Source organism: Gobio gobio (assembly GCF_949357685.1).
Source record: "Gobio gobio genome assembly, chromosome: 8".
In the NCBI taxonomy this organism is placed as follows: Eukaryota; Metazoa; Chordata; class Actinopteri; order Cypriniformes; family Gobionidae; genus Gobio; species Gobio gobio.
Window position 1 is genome coordinate 22,522,743 of NC_137114.1, and position 13,098 is coordinate 22,535,840.

Consider the following 13,098-nt stretch of genomic DNA (forward strand, 5'->3'; position numbering starts at 1 on the left):
ACAAGCGTACCAAAATGTGTTTATGTAAGTCACATGCAAATTCAACTCTCCTCTTATTGGTCAGAGTTTCCTCTGCGTCATCCATAAAGATGACTGCAAGTTCGCTCCATGAGCTTACTGTGGCTTTATTTGTAACACTATACGAATGTAGGCGTCAATCCTGCTGTTGAATTATATACTACATTCATATTAATGCAGCAGAATATTCAAACACACTCTCTCTGGATCTCCCAGCGCTGTCTAGAGGTTAACTCTGTGTCAAGACACACACAAACACAAATGTTATAATGCAGCCAGAGCAAGAATCAAGGCTTCATTGGGACAATTACACAACATTTTAAGATGAAGAGGTGCTCTTTTGGTTTTCAACTGTGATAACTAATGTGTTCACTCACAGAATCAGACACTACTTATTTTTAAATAGCACATTTCCCGTTATGAATTATAATGCCATTTGGTCCATTGTGTCGAATTGCTTTCACACCTCAAGCAAACCGTCCCAGAGTTCATTTGCCGTGTTCCCGTTAGCCTAGACTAACTGAACCAAGGGAGAAAACGCACCAGGTTCCGAAACAAATGCTCAGGTGTGAAAACACCCTAAATTTTGAAATTAAGTGTTATTTTGTGTGTATTTGCACAAAATGTATATAGAAGGAGATCCTTTTTAAATCAGAGTTTAATGTTCCGCTATATTGGAATTTATAGGGGTTTCTGTTATGTTGCCGTATTGGGGTTTACCATTGTGGACCAAGTACATTATAGTTTAAACTTTCTAATCACATGGCCTTCTTTTGTGGTGCTTTTTGTTCCTTTCTGGATCGCAACAATCCGTTGTCTCTATCTACCTTTGTTTTATGGTAAAGAACAGCTTTTAGATTAAACATCTCCTTTGTGTTCCACTGAAGAAAGAAAGTCATACCGGTGTGGGTATTTCTGGGTGAACTGTTTCTTTAAAATTAATCTTGTTTCTTCTGTCTGCTTTGCTGGATGCTTTCAACTAAGCTGGCTTATCAAGAGTGGATGGTAAATTACAGGTTGGGAAGGATGCCAGAACGTAACAGCTTGTTTAATTGTAAATCAAAGGTAGTCTATAACCCATTGTCTTCTGCGGCTCTAATTTCTGAGATTTTATTGCTGTCGTTTGGCATGAGAACTAACACTCCGCTCTCCCTCCATTTCCTCCGATGCTCCTTAATGCTGAGATTCGCCTTGATGTCCATCGAGGCCCGGCCATGACCCTCCGCCCTGGCGCCGCCGTGACAGGGAGCAGACTTCCAACGCTTCTAATGTGAAAACAACTGTCCAGACACCTGGCTTGAGGTGAGCCGATCTCATCTCCTCTCTTCTGTGTAGCTACAATCCACTTGCCCTGTTGACCGGTTCACCAGCCATGTCAAACGCCTCAAGCAGCCACGATGTCTGGAGATGGAAAGTTATTGTTGCCATAGTTACTGCCCCTTTCCACCACATTTAATGTTGTCTACCTTGCAGGTGCTTTATGGTGGAGGGAATGCCTACGTTTTTAGTATTCCATGATATTTCAGAGCATCTGGGCATCTAGTTATTTTTCCAAAATATTATAGCTTAGATCAGAATGAATCCAACAGTGATTATCTTTAGCTTCCAAGTGGATGTGATTTTCACCTGAAACGTTCTTTTATTTGTTTATGCCTTTTCTTTTCATTCTTCTTTATAACATATGAAACTCTATAATAATAAACCACAGTCTTATAACTGTTTCAGCAAAGATATGCAAATGAAGGATGTAGTACAGCAGGATATTAAAATAAATGTTATTGCGCTGTATATATTTATTGTACAATTTTCTTCTTAGTATTCATCACTGTTTCTCCATGAGCAGGTATACCGTGTAAGTCAGTATATTCAAAGCTTCATACATTCAGGCGTAAATTAGTCCCAGGTGCACGAGAGGCAACAGTTAGCAATGCAACTATCTTGATTATGGTTGATTATTAAGATCAAAGACATATCATCTAGTATGACCAAATGTATTTTCATATTAAACATGGCAACAGACAATTAGCTCTCAGTTTAGCACTTTCAAATGTGATATTTAATATGAAATATGTTCCCAATAAATGTATATTTATGTATATAAATAATTCACATGGATGTATGGTGATTTATATTTATTTAAAAGAGTATATTATGTCATTATACCTCAAACTTTCATCTGCGTATGATGATATTGCAGAGTGTTTGGAATGAATGTTCCCTTTCAAAAGCTACACTCAATGCTGCATAAGCTTATGCAAATGGGGATGTCTTTGACATAACCAGCTGTGAAAATAGTGTGAAAACACGTCAATGAAATTGACCCGGGAGGTATTTATAGCCTCGGCCGGTGACGTCATAGGCGCACCTGCTGCACGAGGCTATAAATAGATGAGCTTCAGCTGGAGCAAACCAGGTCTTTTTGTTTTCAGACCAACTCTGTGTTATGGTGTGTTACAAAGCCTCTGAGAAAAAACAAAACAAAAGAAAAATCTCTCCCTCTCTTTCAAGACTCAACTTGAGATCTTTGTTAGGAGTTAGTTTTCAACATGGCAGTGTGCAGATTTTTCTCTCTCTTTCTCATCTCTGTTACAAAGAAACATTAGTGGAAAGAGTTCTAGTTAAATCTAATCAGTTGGAAACGAGTCAGCAGAGTAAAACGCTGTATATCCATGTTCTCTTTCAAATAGAACTGGATGCGCACAATTGCTGTGTGTGTTTGGGGAAGAGCATGCGGTTCGCTGCATTGAGTCAGATGAGTGCGAGCATTGCAAGCCTTTACAGTTAGAATGCTTTATGCTCGTCTGGGCTACTTTCAGTCCGCACCCGTGTTCGGAGCTCTCGAATGGGTTTGTTGACGAGCAAGAGACGGGTCCGTCCCTTTCGCTTGCTCGCTCACCAGATACATGTTTCCCCGCGTGATCCCGAAGCGCGCTCCGGCGTTTCTTCGGCTCGCGCGGGGAATGATGATGAATCTCTGGGTCCGCGGACCTCGAGCAGCCGCCTGCGATCGTTCCTCACATGATAGTGAATCCATACGAGGAATTTATCGAGGTGGTTGTTCGCGCGGTGGCCAGGGCAGTTTGTCTGGTACCGTGAATGAGAGATCCCCGAACGCAGTGAGCTTGAGGTTTCTGTCTAGAAAACATTTACTTCACGTGTTTTTGTACCCTTGACTTCGACATTTTCGACTATCATGGGTGAGAAATCGCGTGGATATGTGAGAATACCCCAGGTGGGAGACGCTCACGAGCTATCTCTCGCCTGGGTCTGCATTTTCATTAAAGAGACATACCTCCCCACGAAGCCATGTAGAAAATAAACGTCGGCTGTCGTGGGCAAAGCTTATATATATGAATTATATATTGTATATTATTTTATATGGAATATATATATTGTATATGATTTATATAAGAATAATAAATATAAAGGGACAGGCTGGTGCTGCGGTGCACACTGGCTGTCTTGCAGGCATATCAGGCTGACCTTCTGAAGGATTTGAGTGGTTCATTTGGTGACTCAGTTAACTCTGTAGTGGCCAGATTTAAAGGAGTGGAAGAAACATGAATTGTTCACTCAGTTTCTTCCTCAATGCACTCAAGGGGAGGGGCTATCAGCCACACAACCTCTCTTCAGTCCTTCAAGATTTAGGGGGGTAATAAGCAGAGTGTGGCGAGTCGCGCTCTCCCTCGTAAAGACTGGAGACCGGCTCGTCATCCTCAACAACCTCCCAGGGCAGACCTCGGGACTGTCATCAATATAAGAAGTCCGGTGGTCTGGTGCCTAGTCTGCCCCCACGGGACAGGGCGTGTCAAACATTTGCTCGCCCCACCCCGTTATCCTCAAAACTACTCCATCCCCGCCGCCTCTGGTGATTCGGGGGGGGGCAGTGGTTTCCAGTGAAATGTTAGACGTTCAGTGTTTAAATCCTGCTATCATCCAGGACATAGAACGTCTAACATCCCCTCAACAGGAAGTGTTAAAATTGTCACTCTCAGAGTCTCAGGCAGCGTGTGAACTTCTGCCAGGCGTTTCTGCATGGGTGTTAAGCACGGTAAAAATTGGTAAACTAATTTATTTGCCATCCTCCTTGTTTGAACGGCGTGGTCTCCACTTCCGTGAAGGCGGAGTTGGCGTTCGTACTGTCACAAGTGACAGCAGTTACTTCCTGGTCCCCAGTAGGGTGGGGGGTGTGTGTCCAATCTCAGATATTCGAATCTTAAACCGTGAAGCAGTTAAAGTACTCAAGGTCAAGATGTTACAGTGAAGGCGGTCGTGTCGCATTTTCAACATTGTGATTGGATTCGGCACGATTTATCCGAAGGACGCATGTATCCACAACGCAGGAAGTTCCTGAGGTTCGCTCTTGGGGGCAAAAGCTTACCAATTTCGGGTCTTCCATTTGGCTAGCCTTGTAACCGCACGTATACGAAATGTATGGATGTATTACCGGCTCCATTGGGATTCCGGGGCATTCAAATTTTGAATTACAGAGGCGATTGCTAAAATTAGCACAATCACATGAGATGGTGCTTCAACACAGTGTGTTAGCTCATCTAGTTTCTCTAGGTTTGAGACTCAACACCAAGAAAAGTGTTCTTTCTCCTGCCCAGAGAACGACTTATCTAGGGTTTGTTCGGTTTTTGGTCACAAGGTGGGCACAACGGTTTCCCGCTTGAATCAAGACCATTCAGTATTCCCTGAGCAAAGTCAGGCTAGACCAAGATCTTACTGATCATCAGCACCAGAGTGTTAGGTCTAATGGCATCAGCATCCACGGGTTTCCCTTTGGGGTTGTTGCACATAAGACCGTTTCAGTTGTGGCTCAAAGCCAGAGGACTTAGGGCCAATTCTCAGGCAAATAAAGTGGCGCGCCATGTGGCTTTGTACACTAACTATGTGGTTCAGACCCCGGTTTTTGCCTTGGGTCCCACTCTAGGCGTACCTTGTCGTCGCAAGTTGCTAACGACGGACGCTTCCCTGACGGGCTGGGGTGCGGCCTTAAGTGGTCGTCCAGCCCAACGGGAATGGGAGGGTCATCAACTCAGTTGGCACATTAACTGCCTCGAGTTGACGGCTGTATTTCTGGCCGTGAAATACTTTCTCCCCCAATTGAGGGGCTGTCATGTCCTAGTGCGGGTGGACAGTACAGCTAAATATCTCATATATAATCACCAGGGGGGTCTGTGCTCACGCTATCAGAATAGCGAGACAGATTTTTCTCTGGGCTCAGAACAAGTTCCTGTCACTCGAGCAGTGTACATTCAAGGGCGGTTGAATGTGGGAGCAGATTTACTGTCCAGACAGAGTTACAGATGGGGGGGTGGAAACTCCACCCAGAAGTAGTCAAGCAGATCTGGATCAGATTTTACAGAGCTGACCACAGGGAGTGGACCTCTTCGCCTCTTCTCAGACAGCGCAATGTCCCTGCCTCTCTCTGTCGTGATGGTTCATACATGGCCCAAAATGCGTCTGTATGCCCTCCTTCCAGGCGCTCTGCTCCTGGGAGTTCTAGCCAGGGTTCGCCAACAAGGGTCTTGCTTCTTATCGATAGCGCTGCGTTGGTCGAACAGGGTTTGGTTCTCGGAGATAGTGTCTCTCCTCAACGGCTCGCCTTGGGCGATTCCGGCGAGGAGGGACCTTCTGTCTCAGGCAGAGGGCACGATATTCCAGGCCCGACCTGTGGAACCTTCATGTTTGGCCCCTGAAGGGCACCAACTGAGGGACACGGGACTTTCGCCTGCAGTTATTGAGACCATCCTAAGTGCTAGAGCTTCCTCCACTCAGAAAGTTTATGCTAATAAATGAGGTGTCTTTGAAAGGTGGTGTACGACACAATGTAGATTCAGTCAACTGCCAGGTTACTTCAGTTCTGGATTTTCTGCAAGAAAAGTTGTCATCAGGCACCTGCCCCTCCACTCTCAGGGTTTATGTGGCCGCTCTTTTGGCTTGCCACGCCTTGGTGGATGGGGTGCCGCTCGGGAGACATCCTCTACTCGCTCGCTTCATTCGTGGGGTAGGCGGTTGAGGCCACCTGTTAGAACCAAGATCCCTTCATGGGACTTAGCTTTAGTCCTCGAGGGTCTGGTTGAGACCCCCTTTGAAACATTAGCTTGCCCCTCCACTCTCAGGGTTTATGTGGCCGCTCTTTTGGCTTGCCATGCCCTGGTGGATGGGGTGCCGCTTGGGAGGCGTCTTCTGCCTGCTCACTTTGTTGTGCCAGGCAGTTGTGGCCACCATTAAGAGCCAAGATCCCTTCATGGGACTTAGTTTTAGCCCTCGAGGGTCTGGTTGAGACCCCCTTTGAACCTCTAGAATCAGCGTCTGAAAAACTTCTGACTCTAAAGATGGTTTTTCTTATGGCTATAACTTCTCTGAAAAGAATTGGGAACATGCAGGCTCTGCCAATATCGCCATCCTGCTTAGACTTTGCCCCAGGTTTGGTGAAAGGGATTTTGCATCCCCACCCTGACTACCTGCCTAAGGTTCCTTTGTCGACTGTACATCCTGTCACTCTTGAAACCTTCTGCCCTCTGCCGTTCACAACGCCGGATCAGGAGAAACTTCATAGACTGTGTCCAGTCCATGCTCTTCAGGCCTACGTCCATCGCACTACCCAGTGGCGTAAGTCAGAGCAACTGTTTGTTTGCCATGGGGGCCGTAACAGAGGTTCTGCCACCATCAAACAATGTCACATTGGGTCAGGGATGCTACTGCTCTTGCCTATGAGGTGCGCGGTCAAGCTTCACCTATAGGATTAAGGGCTCACTCCACCAGGGGAGTCGCCTCCTCTACTGCGTTAGCAAGGGGTGCTCCCTTACAAAGTGTTTGTGATGCGGCAGGTTAGTCCTCTCCGCACACATTCATAAGACTTTATAGCTTGGATGCTCATGCCACTCCGGGCTCTCATGTCCTTGAGTCGATATCACAGGCTAATGCTCGAGGCTTCTTGCGTTCTTGTGCACACCTACACAACCGTAAGGGGTCCAGGCACCATCAAGCACGGCGGCGTGGGTATTCTCGTTCCCATTTGCATAAGCTTATGCAGCATTGAGTGTTGCTTTTGAAAGGGAACACTTGGGGTTACTTGACTGTAACCCTGTTCCCTGATAAAGCGGAACGAGATGCTGCATTGCTAGGCCATGCTGATGATGCTTCAGGACTGGTCTTCAAACAAAGAAGATCTGGTTTGCTCCAGCTGAAGCTCATCTATTTATAGCCTCGTGCAGCAGGTGCGCCTATGACGTCACCGGCCGAGGCTATAAATACCTCCCGGGTCAATTTCATTGACGTGTTTTCACACTATTTTCACAGCTGATTATGTCAAAGACATCCCCATTTGCATAAGCTTATGCAGCATCTCGTTCCGCTTTATCAGGGAACAGGGTTACAGTCAAGTAACCCCAAGTGTTTCCCGTGCTTGGGAATAGGGAGCAATGAAAGCTGCGGACCCTGTATTTGTATCTCATTCGAAGACTTCTGAATTTTCGCTGAACAGTTTTTATAAATGTTATGGTCATGTTTAGGGAACATTGAATTTGATCATTTTGCACATATTACTATAATACAGTTCTTTATTCCTTTAAGAATTATACTTAAAGTTAAAAGTTAAATAAATGTTTGTATGAACTATCAGGTATGTTTCTTATTTATGAGATATTGCTTCATGTCGCTTTATAAGTAAACAATAGCACAGTGACGGATAAGGAGGCTGCCGCAGATTAGATGATAACAGTCTGTACAACAAAAAAAGAACAAATGCCATACTCCCCTTGTCTGTTCACATTCCCCGTTTGAGCTGAATACATGAGAGCATAGAAAAGTCACAGAAATTCTACACACGCACACATAAAAACACTAAACAGAGCCCTCACTCCAACTTCCCCATTTGAGTTTGTATGTTGTAATCGGTCACATGATAATGATTCCTTGTTCACAAACACACCCACATGCTCACGCACACAAACAAACTTGATCAACGTGTGTGTTCTCACGGCAGTTGAGAATAACACAATCTGAACCGCCTCTCTGTTCTTTTGGATCATCATCTGGCCAGCATGGTGAAATACTGTTTTGCCGTAGGGTAGATACTTTCAGATCTCTATTGTCTATCCGTCTAATGATGGTGAAGGTGCCAAACCTCTATAGCTCTTTTAGATTTAGAGTGCAGCCACAGTTTATTATATCTTAACAAATGTTAAATGTAAAGTTTAATTTGTTCTTTTTGTGCTATTGAACCTCAAATTGTGCTGAGACATAGGATTTTTACCTTGTGGGAAACAAAATAATTTATAGTTTTAACCCTTTAACTGTCACCGTCCCACAGGTGGGACGCCTGGTGCTCTTTTTTGATCGCCTTTTTTTCATATCATATATTTAAGTAATTATCACAAATTAGGTATCATTTGAAAGCTTACAAACTCAAAATTCATCCTGTGAAAACCGTTTTGAAATCGGACATTGTGTTGCCATGGAAACGTTACTCTAAATTATTCTAGTGGGCTCCTCCCCTAGTGGGCGCTGTCATGTTTCATATTACAACAATTATTTGAACTACTTTATATTCAAAATCTTTTCCAATCTTGACAAAACGCATATTGTCGGAAAGGTCTGAGTCTCAAGGGTCCATATTTGGTGACTGTTTTGTGATGGAAGTAATATTTGGACAGAAATTTACAGGAAAATGCATCAAAACAACAATAAATGGAATTTGAATGACACCCGGTGGCTATTTTTGGTACAGCACCCTAAACAAAATCTCATGGGGACTTCAATTTTTGTGATATCAACTTCAAATTTGGAACACAAATTGGTTAGACATATGGCTTTGATTTTATAGTAATTTTAGAGTAAATGCTTTTTGTAAAATATATATTTTATATGAAATAAAAAATATTTAGTACAGTATTTTTCATTTACAGTAAATTTAAACTTCCATAACTATTTCATACTTTCATATTTTGAATTGCTTTCACTTCAGCAATAATCTGCAGAACGTCGTCTTTAAAACGAGACCAAACTTTGGTCTATATTCCAAAGCATTCTTGAATTACAGCCCTTTAAGTTTGGATAGTGCATTTTCATGTGTATTCTCAAAAAGGGGGGTGACAGTTAAGTCAACATGAAATCAAAGTTGACAAAAATCTTATTTTTTTATGAAATAATGCAGTATTTATTATAAATAATTTATCTGTGCACAAATTGTTTTAAGTTCACTTGCCTCGTAATCTTTAACCTTGTGCGTTCTTTACTCGGGAGTCACACTGGTGGTCTTAGCGGTCAGAAATGTAACTTCTTATTTTTTTCAGTAAAATCATTCGAATACATTTTTGTTCATATTTTCTATTTATTTAGCATTTTTAGAGGGTTTTTTTGGTACCAATTAATATGTATGCAATAATTAATATCCATTTTTCCCATAGAAAAAAAGCCTAGGCCTTTAAAGGTGTCATGAACTGGCTTTTTTATTTTTTTATACTGTTGTCTGAGGTCAACTTATGACGTTTGTGTGGTTTTTACATTCAAAAACATTATAATGAATAAGTAATAGGCAATATTTTCTGCCTTGGTTTTGAGGCTCTCTGAAAAACGATCGGTTTTGATGGGCGTGCCGCACTGAAGACTTGGAAGTAAACGCCCACGGCTAGGATTGGATAAGATTTGCATATTTAATGAGCTTCTGCTCCCCTGTCAGTGACAGCGTGTGGCAAACGGCAACTGGAATGAATCACCCAGCCCACACCAGGGCTCGCAAAATGTCTTTATCAAACAAACACAATGATTCATCTCTCATCCACCCCCGATTGATTGGAATGTTATTTTTGTATCATTTCGCTCGATCATCAGTGAATATAACCGCAAACTTTGGGCTTTGCGAGCACTGGCCTTACAAGTCTGAGTCTGATCATGAATGAATCAATATCACCTTCTCCAGCCTGTGACAGCGTGCTAAGGTATGTAATCAATATAGATATCAAACGATCTGTAACAATGCAACACTAACACATATAAAAACAAATTTTACTCACATAAGTGTGTTGCACCGTTCCTTTCGGATCCAATATACTGTAGAAGGCACAGCATTGTGTTTTAATCTCAATATGTCTGCAAATCTAGTCTCGACCTCTTATCTTGTTTACAATAGATTCCGCATCGTTTAGCTCCATGAGTCGGTGGGCGGGCTTGAGGCGGTGCTTGCTTCTGGGCCTGGTGTCTATAAAAGCTTTTCTTTGACTAATAAGGACGTTTTCATCTCAGAAACTTGCAGGATATTCTTATATCACGATGAACTTTTATATATCAAAGGCTCAAAGGAAAGTTGATTTCTCAATTCATCACCCCTTTAAAATCCAATTTTTTGAAGGCAGATTAGCGCCATCTGTTGAGAGTATAGAAAGAAAACATGTAATACCCTGGTGTAACCACTAGTTTTCTGTATAGCTCTCTATAGAGCAGCTTGTGAATTGCCTAGTTGTTTTTGGACATAATTACAGATTTTTAATAGGTGGAAGATTTAGATAATCTCAAAGACTACTTTTTGTCAAGTTAAATTTTTTTTGTGTTTGTTGTTAGAAATTGTGATTTGAATTGTTAGTTTATGCATTATGATTACTGTCAAACCTGAACATTGTGTTAGAAAGCATTTTGTTTCCCATTTTTTGATTCAGAATTTAATTTAAAAAATGCAATTCATTCAATTACCCTATGGCACCACATCACATTTGTTTTGCATTATTATTGAATTGATTTCACGTACTCTCAAAACTTTGCTGTGTTACAGACACAGTGGTTTGTGTGAGTCTGTGGATATGTCTATATCACATTCTTGATTTGTAGATTGTCCGATTTGTAGATTGTGCACACTAAAATTCTCAGTATTTACGTATTTTTGTCAATTTCCCATTCATTTCCTATGGTCAGTCATTTTTGACTGAATTCCATAAGAGTGATTTATTTTTAATTTTTAATTTTTTACAACCACTTAGACTGTTCAAATCATGCCCTCAATTTTCTGTGTGTGTTCACATTCCAAGTGTCATAAAAGTCACCAAGTTTTGTACCATTCCGATGAAGCTGTGTTTTTTTTTTTTTTTTTTTTCGAAACGTAAAATTCTCTGATTAGCTAACCTCAACCATCCAATCACTTACTGATGGACAAATTCAAGTTTTCTTGTTTTCCGTTTCACTCGGATATACGTCAAAATAGGGAAGAAAAGACGATTGCAACTTCTGTTTCACTTATTTTTCAATTAGCTCAATTATTTATTTATTATTGATTTACTTTATTTAAATTAATTCTGGTTTTTATTCAAAAGTACATCCTATTGATACTAATTTGTAACCTTTGACCACAAAACCAGTCATAAGTCACACAGGTATATTTGTGGCAATATCGTCTCGGTTACGGATGTAACCCTCGTTCCCTGAGGAGGGAACGGAGACGTAACGTTAGTGACTAACGAATGGGGGTTTCGCTTAGAAGCCTATCAACTTCGAGTTTTGAGAAAACGCCCAATGGCGTGCCAATGCCATGGGGCATGCGGAATTTGCATACGTAGCTCCGCCTCACTGCGTGAGTATATAAGGAAGTACGAGGCAATATCGCATTATGTTACCTGCTTGAGGAGCCAAGACTGAACTCCTGCGTTCCAGGCAACACAGCTGATGTGGCAAGGGGACGTTACGTCTCCGTTCCCTCCTCAGGGAACGAGGGTTACATCCGTAACCGAGACGTTCCCTTTCGTTCAGTCACTACGACGTAACGTTAGTGACTAACGAATGGGGGTCCCAATATAATCCCGCCACTCAGCTGTCTTCCAGTGCCCTGCGTAAGTGTGAGTACCCTGTCGTAAGACTAGTACGGACGAAGGACTCCCACTTAACACAGGATTACCAAGGTACACTGGGAAGCATATCCCAGTGAGGGAATGCCAAGATGCCTACCCGTGGGGAGGACTTAAGAGACACATATGACCCGGAGAGGGTTGCATATGGAAGATCTCTAGGGTACCAGCCGAAGGTGGATTTTTAACCCTAGGGGTGGCGGGGACACGCCAAGGGAAGAAACCCGCTCACTGCGGAGACTTACGGTGAAATACACATGTGGGGGTCGCCAGAGGGAACCATGCACATGGGGCACCTGGCCGGACATGAGGGTCTGGGCTCGAAAGGGCAGACTGAACTGATGTCGGCGTCGACAGTGCTGGAGGAGCTCAGGGCTCTCGGGGAACTCACCTGAGGAAATATCGCACGTATCCAGTCCGTGGAGTGGAGTGGCGAGCAAGCGAAGACACCTGAACCTGGTCCTTACCGGCCCCTCAGGGGAGCGAGTACATAGTCGGACACTGGCTCCACTCGGAGATTATAGAATCTGGCGAATGTGTTGGGTGTCGCCCAGCCTGCAGCTCTGCAGATGTCTGCTAGCGAGGCGCCATGCGCTAGAGCCCAAGAGGAAGCCACACTCCGGGTGGAGTGTGCCCTCACACCAAGGGGACATGGTCGGCCTTGCTGCTGGTAAGCCAAAGCAATGGTGTCCACTATCCAGTGAGACAGCCTTTGCTTTGAGAGAGCACTTCCCTTCCGCTCTCCACCATAACAGACAAAGAGCTGGTCTGAGGTCCTGAAACACTGCGTCATGTCTACGTAGGCGCGGAGAGCGCGTACTGGACAGAGCAATGCCAAGGCTGGGTCTGCCTCCTCCAAAGGCAGCGCTTGCAGGTTCACCACCTGGTCCTTGAACGGAGTGGTGGGAACCTTGGGCACATATCCAGGCCGGGGTCTCAGGATCACGTGAGAGTTAGCCGGCCCGAATTCCAGGCACGCTTCGTCAACCGAAAATGCCTGCAGGTCCCCGACCCTCTTGACTGAGGCCAATGCGGTCAGCAGAGCCGTCTTCATAGACAGAAACTTAATATCAACCGACCGCAAAGGCTCAAAGTGAGGTCTCTGCAGAGCAGTTAGTACTACTGCGAGGTCCCAAGAGGGTACGAGAGGAGAGCGAGAAGGATTCAGTCTCCTAGCTCCCCTCAGGAACCTGATGACCAGGTCGTGCTGACTTACCTTTTTGTTCTCCAAGAGATCGTG